Source organism: Anolis sagrei, chromosome X (assembly GCF_037176765.1).
Source record: "Anolis sagrei isolate rAnoSag1 chromosome X, rAnoSag1.mat, whole genome shotgun sequence".
In the NCBI taxonomy this organism is placed as follows: Eukaryota; Metazoa; Chordata; class Lepidosauria; order Squamata; family Dactyloidae; genus Anolis; species Anolis sagrei.
The window spans coordinates 39,957,821-39,973,296 of NC_090034.1; the positions used below are offsets into that span (position 1 = coordinate 39,957,821).

General features: G+C 42.7%; 1 protein-coding gene across 1 annotated transcript in view; it reads right to left on the reverse strand.

Annotated features, from left to right (window-relative positions):
• Positions 1-15,476, reverse strand: part of TMEM132B (transmembrane protein 132B) — a 514,332-nt gene that overhangs the window by 42,942 nt on the left and 455,914 nt on the right. The window lies entirely within an intron of this gene.

A 15,476-nucleotide genomic window follows, 5' to 3' on the forward strand; every position in this document is an offset into this window, starting at 1 on the left:
AAGATCAGACTGTTGCTTTTTGATTCTGCTCTGTTAACTTCATTTTAAGGTACTTGTTTGAAAAGGAAATAGGACCAAAAGATACTGATAGTTTAATATGATTTTCAATAGGCAGAACATGTTTGCACAGTGTGCCATATTCCAAACTGTTCACAAGTTAAATTAAACTGGTTCTTCATCCTGTTTTTACTTCATAGTATGTAATCAATAGAAAAAGCTGTCAATGGAATGCTTGTGGTATCTGTAGGGAGGCCACACACTACCAATTTCCTGAAGCCACTCACAACCTGAAACTTATCAGATGTGTTGGACTACTTGTCCCATCACAGCTACCAGAAATCAGCCTGGGATTTACTAGATGAGAAGCAAATGAGGAGCCGTGGTGGTGCAATGGGTTAAACCCTTGTGTTGCTGACCTGAAGGTTGGCTGAACCTTGTGTTGCTGACCTGAAGGTTGGGTGAACTGCTGACCTGAAGGCTGGCAGTTTGATCCACGAGATGGGGTGAATTCCTGTTTGTCAGCTCCAGTTCCTGCCAACCTAGCAGTTCAAAAACATGTGAGTAGATAAAGAGGCACCACTTTGGTGGGAAAAGGCAAAAAGACACTCCAAGTAATCTTGCCGGCCACACAATCAAGAGATGACAACACAGGCTCCTCGGCTTGAAATATAGAGGAAAGTCAGAGATGAAGCACCGCCTCCAGCAGCTGGAAATGAAAAGGAGAAACCTCTGCCTTTGTTTGTGTTTGTGTGTCTCACTTGTATATGATTGTAAAAGGCATTGGATGTTTGTCTATGTATGTAAATGCTGTAATCCACTTTGAGTCCCCTGGAGGGGAAGGGTAGAATCTAAATAAACAAACAAACAAATAAATAAATAAATAAATAAAGTGTATTAAATGCAGAAGAAGACAGAAATAGTATCAGGACCTTGAACACAATTATCTGAATTTTTGACTTGTGGAAGGGGACAACACCCAACAATAGCAATCATGGCTATCGAAAGACTGTAACCAAAAAGATAGAACAGGAGACCTGTCCCACAGCAGCCAAGAACTCAAAAGGAAATTTAAACTAAGAGTTGGGTTGTTTTATGACCAGCAGTGGAACACAGCACACAATCAAATAGAAATAAAAAGCCAGAAGAACAATATAAAGCAGATGGAAGGGTGTCAGATTCATACAAAGAAAAACCATTTGATGATACACTCAAAGCATTGGGGGAGAATAGATCACCAAGAACAGATGGGATACCAGTAAAGTTGCTTCAAGCTAAAGCAGGCATGGGCAAACTTTGACCCTCCAGTTGTTTTGGACTTCAACATAGGAATACCAAGCAACTTGGTACTTCTATGAATGTCCCAATCCTCAAACACTCTCTGCTTCATTAGAAAAAATGCTGCACTCACAAAGTTCAGACAGTGTTATATTTTGGCATCGATGTTGACTTTTGTGGTGAGGTGGTCCACGTTTTCTAGTGTTACACCATTAAGCTATATCTCAATATTTCAGAGGAAAGAACTGGCAGAACCACCTCTGAGGATTTCTTTCCTAAGAAAACCATATGAAATTTATGGGGTAGCCATAAGCTGACAAGTGACTTTAAGGCAAGATGACTAAACTGAGGCTATCATCCTTTGGACATATCATGAGAAGACATGAATTGCTCAAAAAGGCAATAATGCTTGGTAAGGTAGAAAACCAAAAGAAAAGAGGCAGTTCACATTACAGAGGGATGGACAGACTAAGCCAGCAGAGCTGTAGCCCTAGGTTTGCCCTAAGTTTTTTGAAGCTCATAGAATCAGAGTTGAAAGAGACCTCATGGGCCATCCAGTCCAACCCCCTGCCAAGAAGCAGGAATATTGCATTCAAATCACCCCTGACAGATGGCCATCCAGCCTCTGTTTAAAAGCTTTCAAAGAAGGAGCCTCCACCACACTCCGGGGCAGAGAGTTCCACTGCTGAACGGCTCTCACAGTCAGGGAGTTATTCCTCGTGTTCAGATGAAATCTCCTCTCTTGTAGTTTGAAGCCATTGTTCCGCGTCCTAGTCTCCAAGGAAGCAGAAAACAAGCTTGCTCCCTCCTCCCTGTGGCTTCCTCTCACATATTTATATATGGCTATCATATCTCCTCTCAGCCTTCTCTTCTTCAGGCTAAACATGCCCTGCTCTTTAAGCCGCTCCTCATAGGGCTTGTTCTCCAAACCCTTGATCATTTTAGTCGCCCTCCTCTGGACACATTCCAGTTTGTCAATATCTCTCTTGAGAGAGATATCTCACCTTTAGTGAGACAATGAGAAGGAACACCACGAATGAAACAATGAAAATTGCACAAACCTCATCATCTGAAGGTGCAGACCTCCCTTTAACTTGAACTCCACCTCTTTTGTATTCTGTCTAGGGTCACAAAGTCTTCAGACTATTTCAGATTCCTAACTCAACCATCTACTTGCTATGCCCACATTCTTGCTGACTTCCTGTGCCTACCTATGCCTAACTCTTGAGATACTATTTGCAGTCCTACACCTGTAGCCCTCCCTCTCTCTTGCACACATACACACACCATACTGTGCCCATCCATCACCCTCAGGCATGAATAGTGGCTTGAGAGATCTTGCCTCATGCGGCCAATATGGTTTTGTGAGTTTCTATCCATTTTTCTGACAGCTACATTGAAATTCTGTTAGAAGAACCCCCGGGAAGGAGTCTTACCCAAGCCTTGTTGAAATGAATGATGAACAGCAGAGATGGGCTTGAGCAGAAGAATGTCCTGGTGGATCTATCAGAACTTGAATGAAGCTGTCAGAAAGCTTGTGTTGCTTTTAGAGAGAGACTCCAGATTTGCTTCTCAGTATCCTAAAATAGAAGGTGGTTTCCGGTATCAACTTAGGAGACCACTTTCAGGAGACCAATGGCACACTTTTCCTCTAAATAAATAAAGAAGTGGAATCCAAGGGGAACCTTGACTATAGGAAAAGGTGATGAAAGCAGCTCTGTTGGTATGTCTGGTGAGCAACAGAAAGTCTTCCTGATTTAAATAATGGTAGGAATCCTCTATGTACTACAGGCAGTCTCCAAGTTACAAACAAGATACATTCTGTAGGTTAGTTCTTAAGTTGAATTTGTATGTAAATAAAAACAGATACATGTTTGTTTTGCTGTCTGTGCCCCTGTTCAGAAGATTTTACCTCACTTTCTGTCCCTGTGACAATTGGATTTTGAAAATTTGGCTTGTTGTGGAAACAAATATGGGTTAGAAAACTTTAGCTGAGACCCCTTTTCCCCCTGATAATCATTCTTCCAGGAGTGAATTTCTTTTTCGCGGGGTAGATTCCTCTCACTTCCTGTTGTCTCGCCACTGTTCTTAACTATGAGTCATTTGTAATTCGAATGTTTGTAACCTGGGGACATATCCATGGGAAGTTACAGAGCAACATAATGAATTCCAGTCCAGCCTCTTCACCTTTACTTACCAGTAAGCAACCACAGTGATCAATGGCGGTTTGTTCTCCTGGTGCAGCAAAGCGGCTGACTGATGACCCCATCTCCTTCCACAAGCAATCTCCTTATTGCAATGCTTCCTTGAAGTAGAGATTACTTGTATGAAGAGGGATAGGACTATCAGTAAGCTGCTTCCTGAGTAACAGAGGAACAGATCCCCCTCAGCTGCAGAAACCACTGGTCAGTAAGCAGGGATTGGAAGAACTTCACAAAATTACAACCTCCACAGCTCATTATTAATCATATGGTGGGGAGAGAGAAACATCTGTATTTGACCCATCTTAAACATCAGCACCAGAGGGCTAACAACTATTTGAGGATCAATATGTTGTCAAAGGCTTTCATGGCTAGAATCGCTGGGTTGTTGTAAGTTTTCCAGGCTGTATGGCCATGTGCCAGAAACATTCTCTCCTCATGTTTCACCCACATGTATGACAGACATCCTAAGACGTTGTGAGGTCTGTTGGAAACTAGGCAAGTAAGGTTTATATATCTGTGGAATGATGCCCAGGGTGAGAGAAAGAACTCTGTTTGAAGCAAGTGTGAAAGTGTGAATGGCCACCTTGATTAGCATTTGATTAGCTTCTATGTAAGACTACACAGATAAGACCTGAAATCCACAAGCATGTGTACAATTTCAACAGGAAACCATGAAAATGAACAAAATCTAGCTACCAGTATTTAAAAAAACTCAAATCAGGACAGTAGATAAAGAGGCACTACTAAAAAAAAACCAGGGAAATTACAGACAAGAATCAATCAGGGCCAGCTAACACCTCCCAACACCAGTCAGCAACCAGTCAGGCTTTGAAACTACAAAGCCATTAAATGCTAATCAAGCTGGCCAATTGCAATATTCACACTTGCCTCAAACAGGCAAGAGTTTTCTCCCACCCTGGACATTTCACAGATATATAAACCTCACTTGCCTAGTTTCCAACAGACCTATGAGGACACCTGCCATAGATGTGGGCAAAAGAGAATGCTTCTGGAACATGGCCAGAAAACTCACCGCAATGCTATTTGAGGATTATTTAAATGAAAAATGACATAGGATGATCTTTTCCCAGTGCTGAACCCCTGTTTCTTTTAGCTATGACTAATTTATCTAGTTTGATCTGTAGTAGGTTGGATGGGGTGCATCTCACACAAGTAGGAAAACACCTTTTTGCTCACAGACTCGCAAACCTCATTAGACGCACTTTAAACTAGGTCCACAGCCTTGCGAACACTACTTTACCCATAATGTCTGGGAATCGCCAGAAGGCTAAACGGAGGGCTGCACAAACACAACAAGGACCAAGTACCAAAAGCACAATAATCCCAATTAAACAGCTCAAGGGAAGATCTCAGGGGCTCACATGTCTTTACACTAATGCACAGAGCATGGGAAATAAACAAGACGAACTCCAACTTTTAGCACAACACCACAAATATGATATCATAGGGATCACTGAAACCTGGTGGGATGACTCCTATCGCTGGAATGTAGATATCGAGGGGTATAACCTCTTTCACAGAAACCGAACAAAGGGGAGAGGAGGCGGAGTAGCCTTATATGTCAAAAACTCTTATGCTACAGAAGAGATTCAAGACAGCAATCTGGGAAACCAGCTTGAAATCATCTGGATAAGAATCAAGGGAACTGGGACTCAAAAAGATGTCGTTGTAGGCGTCTACTACAGACCCCCAAGCCAGGAGGAAGAACTTGATGAAGTCTTCTGCCAACAGTTGACCAAACAGGCACAGAGAAGAGATGTAGTAGTCATGGGCGATTTCAACTATCCCGATATTTGCTGGAAAACAAACTCGGCCAAGAGTACAAGGTCCAACAAATTCCTCGCTTGCCTTGCAGACAATTTCATGGTCCAGAAGGTAGAAGAGGCAACAAGGGGATTGGCTACTCTTGATCTCATCCTAACAAATGCGGAGGACCTGATCGATGCGGTCGAAGTGGTAGGATCCTTAGGGGCAAGTGACCATGTGCTCCTGCAATTTGAGGTACAAAGGAAGGCCGAAACTAAGACAAGTCAAACCCGCATTTTGGACTTTAGGAGAGCTGATTTCCAAAAAATGAAGGAAACGCTGAGCAGCATTCCGTGGACACAGATACTAAAAGACAAGGGAGTTACGGATGGATGGGAATTTCTCAAGAGTGAAATACTCAAGGCGCAACTGCAAACCGTGCCAACAAAGAGAAAAAATAGGACAAGTGCAAAGAAGCCAGAATGGATGTCCAAAGAACTTCTAACTGTGCTAAGACACAAAAGAGACATGCACAAGAAGTGGAAAAAGGGAGAAATCACCAAAGAAGAATTCAAACAAATAGCCAACACCTGTAGGGAAAAGGTCCGCAAGGCTAAAGCAAAAAACGAGCTCAGACTTGCCAGGGACATTAAAAACAATAAAAAGGGTTTCTATTCTTATGTCAATAGAAAAAGGAAAAACAAGGAGGCGATAGGACCTCTTCGAGGAGAAGATGGGGCAATGCTGACAGGGGATAGGGAAAAGGCAGAACTACTTAATGCCTTCTTTGCCTCGGTCTTCTCACAAAAAGAGAGTCTTCAACCTCAGCAAGATGGAGTGGATGAGGGATTGGAGGACATCCAACCCCAAATTGGGAAAGAAGTCATCCAGGAATACCTGGCCGCTCTTAACGAGTTCAAGTCCCCAGGGCCAGATCAACTACACCCCGGAGTATTGAAGGAACTAGCGGAAGTCATTTCGGAACCACTGGCAACCATCTTTGAGAGTTCTTGGAGAACGGGAGAAGTTCCAGCAGATTGGAGGAGGGCCAATGTGGTCCCAATCTTCAAGAAGGGAAAAAAGGATGACCCAAACAACTACCGTCCGGTCAGCCTCACGTCGATACCGGGCAAGATTCTGGAAAAGATTGTTAAGGAAGCGGTCTGCAAACACTTAGAAACAAATGCAGTCATCGATAATAGTCAACATGGATTTATCAAAAACAAGTCATGCCAGACTAATCTGATCTCTTTCTTCGATAGAGCTACAAGCTGGGTAGATGCGGGGAATGCCGTGGATGTAGCGTACCTGGATTTCAGTAAGGCCTTCGACAAGGTCCCCCATGACCTTCTGGCAAGGAAACTAGTCCAATGTGGGCTAGGCAAAACTACGGTGAGGTGGATCTGTAATTGGTTAAGTGGACGAACACAGAGAGTGCTTACTAATGCTTCCTCTTCATCTTGGAAAGAAGTGACAAGTGGAGTGCCGCAGGGTTCCGTCCTAGGCCCGGTCCTGTTCAACATCTTTATTAATGACTTAGATGAAGGGCTAGAAGGCATGATCATCAAGTTTGCAGACGACACCAAATTAGGAGGGATAGCCAATAGTCCAGAGGACAGGAGCAGAATTCAAAACGATCTTGACAGATTAGAGAGATGGGCCAAAACTAACAAAATTAAGTTCAACAGTGACAAATGCAAGATACTCCACTTTGGCAGAAAAAATGAAATGCAAAGATACAGAATGGGTGACGCCTGGCTCGAGAGCAGTACATGTGAAAAAGATCTTGGAGTCCTCGTGGACAACAAGTTAAACATGAGCCAACAATGTGATGTGGCGGCAAAAAAAGCCAATGGGATTTTGGCCTGCATCAATAGGAGCATAGTGTCTAGATCTAAGGAAGTAATGCTACCCCTCTATTCTGCTTTGGTTAGACCACATCTGGAATATTGTGTCCAATTCTGGGCACCACAATTCAAGAGAGATATTGACAAGCTGGAATGTGTCCAGAGGAGGGCGACTAAAATGATCAAGGGTCTGGAGAACAAGCCCTATGAGGAGCGGCTTAGGGAACTGGGCATGTTTAGCCTGAAGAAGAGAAGGCTGAGAGGAGATATGATAGCCATGTATAAATATGTGAGAGGAAGCCACAGGGAGGAGGGAGCAAGCTTGTTTTCTGCTTCCTTGGAGACTAGGACGAGGAACAATGGCTTCAAACTACAAGAGAGGAGATTCCATCTGAACATTAGGAAGAACTTCCTGACTGTGAGAGCCGTTCAGCAGTGGAACTCTCTGCCCCGGAGTGTGGTGGAGCCTCCTTTTTTGGAAGCTTTTAAGCAGAGGCTGGATGGCCATTTGTCAGGGGTGATTTGAATGCAATATTCCTGCTTCTTGGCAGGGGGTTGGACTGGATGGCCCATGAGGTCTCTTCCAACTCTTTGATTCTATGATTCTATGATTCTAGGTGAAAAGTTTGTTTTGATTTGTATCTTAAGAAGAACAGATTGCAAAAAAAAAAAACCCCACCTAAACGCTTGCATTTTTATAACCCTAATGGCATTTTTAAAATCAGCACCAGCTACATAGTCAGAAGCACATAGTTAAACCGGCAGCTTCCATATCACCAAAGTGAGGAATGAATTCTTAGTTTCAATTTGGAATTACAAAGAGCTATCCAGTGTGTTTACTTTGCTTAGGGGACGGTATTCCTCAAATAGCTCATTTAATGTCCACACTAATACCCAGAGCAGATTCAAAACTCAGTGAAATGGAAGCCACCAACTTCCACCATGAAGGACTCGGGGAGAAAAAACAAACCCTAACTTTTATTTTTCCTTTGTACATCTTTCCAATGCTGGGGGTGATTATAGTTGCTATTCTTTAGTTTACTGGCCATTGGCATGTCTTCAGAAGAAGAAGACTAGAACTATAGGACTGAATTGCTCTCTGATCTGGGAAGAGGGAGGTATTTTGTTTCCAGCACTCAGGCAAAATTGTAAATGGAGGACTGTAGAACAAGCTCCTTGAGATCAAACACTTCACATTGACCGTGGAAGACAACAACTACAACTCTGTGAAGTCTTGGCTCTGCTTTCTCCTCTCCTCTGCTTTAGTTCCCCCTGTTTATAGGCTTTCCCAATAGTGCAGACATCTTCCTTCGTATTAGTTTTTGGGTGGAGCTTAAAATCCCCCTAAAGGCCAGTCTTAGTTGGTCTATTCCATTTCCCTGTATAGAGCTCTTGCTGGACTCCTCCTTTTTCTACATCAGAACTACAGTTAACAGAGCTTCAGATTGCCTGGTATCCTAGGCCCAAGCAATCCAAACAGGCATTCTTAGCACTCCAAAGGACAACAGATGCTTTTGGCCAGCCTAAGATTCACAAGGAAGAAGACTGAGACAATGTATAACCATCACTTTGCACCAGAGGCAAGAGACTTTCAAAGATTCCAGAAAGATGACTGCAACCAGAAAAAAAATCTCCTTTTGTAATGTATTGTTTTAAGTTACCTTATGATAGTCCTGGGTGGAGTTAACCCTTTATTCATCTTTTGAGTCCCCCCAGGGGTGAGAAAGGTGGTATATAAATACTGTAAATAAATAAATATTGTTTCAGTGAATCCATTTGGTTATCTTTTCACCTTGCCTAAAGTACCTCTGTCTGCTAAGGGTCTTAATCTTTACAGAAGGTATTTGATAGCCCCTGAATAAAGCCAGACAATATAGTTTTCCCAAAGGCTCGGGTGTGCCATCACAAACTCAGTGTTTAAGCCTTGACAGAAGAAGGCTTACTTGGGACAGGAGGAAGAGAAAGCAAGGAAATGTGTTTCCCTCTCTCTCTCTCCATTATATGTAAGAAGTACTTTTTCGCCCTGAGTGGTTTTTTAAGAGCAACCTTCCCTGAGATGTTGCTTTCCAGATGGAGAAGCACTACAACTTCCATAATCTCCAGACAGCACAATTATATGCAGCGCACCAGTTTGGGAAATGGTGCCAGTAGTACCATCAACACAAAAGTAACACAAGGAGACAGATCGAAGCAATAATTACTTCATCTGAAAAGATCTTTTCAGTTTAATCAGAAGCAAGAAGATGAGTAATAGTGGCTGAAACAAAACAGTAGCTTAGTTTCCTGGATGATATAATTGGAATGGAAATCTCTTTGCTCATACCAGCTCCCCTTGTCTTTTCCCATTTGTAACTTCTACATGTATCTACAGTTCTCGTTTGTGTTTGTTTCCTCTGATCAGGTCTTGGTGTTTCTTGATCTAACAAAGAAATCATTCTGTGGTACCACATCTATCTGTATATAAAAAAAAGTTGCCTTGGCTAACATTCTCTTTGTTCACATAGCTGTCAAAAGCACAGGAACACAGGTTGAACTAGAACTTAGCAAGCTTTCTAAGCCATTGAGTTGTTGAAGGCTTTCATGGCCAGACTCACTGGGTTGCTGTGAGTTTTCCAGGCTGCCTGGCCAAGTTCCAGAAGCGTTCTCTCCTGATGTTTCACCCACATCTATGGCAGGAATCCTCAGAGGTTGTGAGGTCTGTTGGAAACTAGGCAAGTGAGGTTTATAAATCTGTGAAATGATGTCTAGGGTGGGAGAAAGAACTCTTGTCTGTTGGAGGCAAGAGGGAATGTTGCAGTTGGCCAGCTTGATTAGCATTGAATGGCCTAAGCCAGCCATAGCAGAGCACCTGATGAACCAACCTGGACACAGTATATTATTTGAGAATACAGAAATCCTGGACCACTCCAACAACCACTATGTCAGACTACACAGAGAAGCCATTAAAATCCGCAAGCATATGGACAATTTCAACAGAAAGGAGAGAGCCATGAACAAAATTTGGCTACCAGTATGAAAAAACCCTCTAAAATCAGGACAGTAAATAAAATACAAAACTCAGAAAACAGGAGGATTACAGACAAGAATCAATCAGGGCCAGCTAATACCTCCCAACAAAGGATTCACCCATGCAGGACACAGTCAAGCTTTGAAGCTGTAAGGCTGTTCAATGGTACTATGCACTTTACATTTTTAAAACTCTGTTATCAACCTGTGCATTTATTGGCTTAAATGTTTTAATTGTCTAGTTGATGGAATATGTTTTTATGACTGTATTTTACGTAGCAAAGAATTTTACTGGAGTTGTAAGCTGCCCTGATTCCCCCAAAAGGGTGAGGAAGGCCAGGTAGAAATAAACCAAATAATAATAATCAAGGTGGCCAATTACAACATTCACACCTGTCTCAACCAGGTGTGTATACACACACACACACCTCACTTGCCTAATTTCCAACAGACCTCACAATCTGAGGATGCCTATCTAGATGTGGGTGAAGCGCCAGGGGAGAATGCTTCTGGAATATGGCCATACAGAACACTCATAGCAACTTACTAAGCCATTACTTGTGAGTTCAAGTCTCTACTCAGCTATAGAATGGCCTTGGGCAAATAATGTTGTCTCACTATAACCTCAATAATTGGCTTCATTACTACCACAAATGGAGCTAATCTTTGCTGTACTGTGATATGCAGCTTCAAGAAAGAATGGGATAGGCAGACTATGGAGGTACGACACTTAGACTGCTGAACTATGAAGATTGCGGAGACACGGGTTCACATCCTTCCTTCTTTATGAAGCGGAAAAAACAACTAGTCGCCATCTCTCACAGGGCTGTTGGGAGGATACCATGGCTGGAGAGCCATGGCCTTGTATTACTTTACAATTTTGTTGTGAAGATAAAATGGTCAGAAAATGATGTATGCGTGCCGTGAGCAGAGGTTAGGAAACGTTCTTTCTTGGGATCAGAATTTCTTGGAGCTGTAGTCCAAGAAGGTAATTTTGCAAGGCCCTGCAATGACCTATCTTTAAATCCCAGTCTATGGTTCCTGGCTTCTGTGCAAGGTTCAGCCTTTATTATGGAGAGCATTTAAGCAAACCGATCAATAACACTAAAGGAAGTGTGTTTGTCCTCTTCATTCGAGTGCCTGTCCATTTCAGAATTCGCGTTTCATATCTCAAGCAGGTGCTTTTATCACTGCTCAATACTTCCCCATTCACTGGACTAATTCCGTTTTCTTTAGAGTCTTTAAAGAACATGACATTTTAGGACTCCCTCTTTTGAACAGAAATACATGCTTCCCAAATACATACTTGGGTCTGCACAATGGAGATTCAGCCTCAAGGAAAGAAATGGGGATGTTTATCTCCATGTCAAATGGCAAATTTGTCCATATTACAGCTTCAGTGACTCAAATTCATTATCTACTGGACATAACAAAAGGATGATGTAGGGGGACCCTGACATCTATAGGAGGAAACAATATATCCCTTTTGTTGTCCCATTTATTCATTATATGTGCCAAAATAATAACAAATTTAAGCCAGTCACAGATCAAGTGAGATTTTGGTTAAATAACTAGGGGATGGTATGACATAGGCATAGAGTTGAGGATAATTCATTAGGAAGAGGATTGTCAAGGAAGTAGTCTGCAAATGCCTGTGAGTTTGGGAGGTGAGGGAGGGTAGATGGGAGAATGCAATATTTTAGATGGTGATTTATTAGTGTACTAGCTTGTGTATCCGACATTGCCTGGATTATTTCAAAAAGTCAAGTTTTTAATTGTACAAAATGCGTAAGGTTGTGGGTGAACTACAACACACATCATACCAGGTTAACCCAGAAAAACTCGATCAGTACTTAAAAGTTTGTTACGTAGGACAAGTTTGTTCTGGATGCATCACTGGTGGGGTTCAGTGTGCTCTCTGGCTGTAGAGTAAACTACAACTTCCACTATGGTGAGTCAGTCCCCTCAAGCCCCTCCAGTAGATTGAGTTAGTCACAGGGGTTCTGTGTGCCAAGTTTGGTCCAGGTCCACCACTGGTGGAGATCACAGTTTCTCTGGTTGTGGGCGAACTACAATTCCCAGAAAGGAAAGTCAGTTTTCCCTAAACCCTTCCAGTAATCAAATTTCAACAGATCAGGTATGTGTGCCAAGTTTGGTCTAGTGTTTGGGTTCACAGTGCTCTCTGGATGTAGGTGAACTACAACGCCCCCAAATCTAGGTGAATTTTCCCCAAAGACCTCCAGTATTTTTTGCTGGCCATGGGGGTTCTGCGTGCCAAGTTTGGTCAAATTCCATCTTTGCTGGAGTTCAGGGTGTTCATTGATTGCGGGTGAACTATAAATCTCAGTACCTACAATGGCTATATATCAAGGTGAATTCCCCCCAAATTTCTCCAGTATTTTTCTTTGGTCATGGGGGTTCTTCTGTGCCAAGTTAGTTCAAGGTCCATTGTCAGCGGGGGGTCACAGTGCTTTGACTTGATGCAGAGTGAACTATAACTTCCATCATGTGGAGTCAATCTGCAGCGATCTTCAGTTCTGACAGAAGAATGTTATGAGTTGGTTGATTTAACAAATAAACCACTATTTGAAGACCGTGCAACATTTCCTTGAAACAAATAGTCTGTCAGGATCCCATGCAAAATCATTTTTTATCTCCATATACAGGGAAAGTATGTATGGTGATTCTAATACTTAGAGGGACATTGGGTGCATTCCCACTGTAGAATTAATGCAGTTTGGCACCACTTGAACTTCTACGTCTCAATGCTACAGAATCATGGGAGTTGTTCTTCAAGCTACAAGCTTTAGCCCACTCTGCCAAAGAGTGTTGGTGTCTCATCAAACTACAACTCCCAGTATTCCATAGCATTGAGCCATAGCAGTTAAAGATGTGTCAAACTGTATTTATTCCACAGTGTAGATGTGCTAATGGACATATTTTGCAGGCAGGAGGCCACAAAGTTCACTGACCTCCCTTGAGTCTGCTATTTTGTCTCCACTGGAAGGGGAATGTCAGCTTCTACTAAATGCTGAATGCCACCGAAATGCCCAGCATTAGAAAAATTGTGATAAGACAAGAAGGATCTTCTCACTTCCTGAAATTCACCTCAAATTCCAGGATGCAAAAGAGAGGAAGCAGTTTTGCTCTAAGTCTTTCTTTATCATAGACTGTTTAGCTGGTATTGCACCACCTGACATCCACCGGGAAGTATCAGCCAATAATGAAAGGACCAAGCCAGTGACATCCTCTGTTTGGGTATCAGCCAGCATGCCAACACCTTACCAGTCCATACTCCAGGAAATAAAGCCTGACTGCTCACTGGAGGGAAGGATATTAGAGGCAAAGATGAAGTAATTTGGTTGCATGATGAGAAGACAGGAAAGCTGGAGAAAACAATGATGCTGGGGGAAATGGAAGGAAAAAGGAAGAGGGGCCAACTAAGGGCAAGATGGATGGATGGTATCCTTGAAGTGACTTGACTTTGAAGGTGCTGGGGGTGGCCACAGTCGGCAGGGAGCTCTGGCATGGGCTGGTCCATGAGGTCACAAAGAGTCAGAAGCGACTGAATGAATAAACAACAAGCCAACGCATTAAATCAAGAAATAGTTTTCTAAAACATACAGAGATACTCATAGGAACACCTCAGCAAGCAAGAGTCCAAAAGTGGCAGGCTAAAACCCGGAGCCTCAATCCATGACTGACACCAGATGAGAGACTCCCTTCTGGGCACACAGAAGACTGGGCGACTTGGAAGGCGATGAACAGACTGCACTCTGGCACCACAAGATGCAGAGCCAACCTTAAGAAATGGAGCCACAAAGTGGAGTCCACAACATGCGAGTGTGGAGAAGAGCAAACCACAGACCACATACAACAATGCAGTCTGAGCCCTGCCACATTCACAATGGAGGACTGTCTTATAGCAACACCAGCTACTGGTCAAAGGACATTTAATATGTATAATGCCAAGTTTTTAAACTTTGTGTTTTTGAAATACATACAACTGTACCCTCGGTTTGCTTCTGATACGATAAATAAATAAATCATAGACACTTCTTTTTTTGAACCTTCGCATATGTTCACTGGATATAGCTATCATGGTAATCAGGCAGGGAGTGAGGATGTTTTGGACTCAAATAAGCCGTTGCTTTATCATGAGTCCTTTGTTTCCATTTCTAGCTGCAAATTAAAAATAAAATTAAGCTAATCGTAATATAAAATATTCCCTCAACCTTTCCACCCCAGGGAGGGAGAAAAAATGCCAGGATCTGTCAATGGCATGAGCTTTTCTGTCACATAAATTAACTGCAGGCACTTCAACAACAGTGGCTTGTCAGACTCATCATCTCGGTCTTCAGTGTCAATTATATGTCTCCAGGGAGACCCTCTTGGAACATATTGCCAAAAGGCAGGTGTGAGTAAATTAAACCACAAATACATTCACTCAAGCAATGTTTAGAGAAATTTGATTAAAGCTTGCCAAGCAGCAAGGGTGCAAGGCTGATTATGCATCCCAGGGATAGCAAATACCCAGCTGCCTTTTTCAACAAAGAGAAAATATAGTACATCTTGGAATCTTTAGAGGTGTACGAGAGAGAGAGAAACAAACCATATGTCATCCCCATTTGGGATCACCCTTCATCAGAGAGCTCTGCAAGCCTAGAACCCCATGAACTGAATCTCAGAAAGGGGTGGCCTTTGAGGCTGATAGGATCTTGAAGCATATCAGGGAAGTCTGGAATCCTAATGGCAATGTGTTCTCCCTTCTTGATGAGGACAACCCCCTCTCCAAATCAAAGGGGGGGGGGTCACCGAAACCAGTGGCCTCTTGGTGAGACACTAGTGTAACTGGAAAATTTGTTTAACATTATACAAGAAGGGATCCAGTACAGAACAGCACTAAACAATACTACTGTTAGGTGGATTTGAAATTGATTGAGCAAATGAACCCAAAGGGTGCTCACCAATGGTTCCCCTTCATCCTGGGAAGAAGTGATTAGTGGGGTGCCATAAAGACGGTTCTGTCCTATGCTGTTCAACATCTTTATCAATGGCTTGGATGAAGGTTTGTTGTTTATTCATTCAGTCGCTTTCAACTCTTCATGACCTCATGAACCAGCCCACACCAGAGCTCCCTGTTGGCTGTCACCACCCCCAGCTCCTTCAGAGTCAAGCCAGTCACTTCAAGGATACCATCCATACATCCATCTTTCCCTTGGTCAGTCCCTCTTTCTTTTCCCCCTGCATCATTGTCTTCTCTAAGCTTTCCTGTCTTCTCATTATGTGGCCAAAGTACTTCATCTTTGCTTCTAATATCCATCCCTCCAATGAGCAGTTGGGCTTTATTTTTCCAGTCTGATGGCCATTCTTGTGT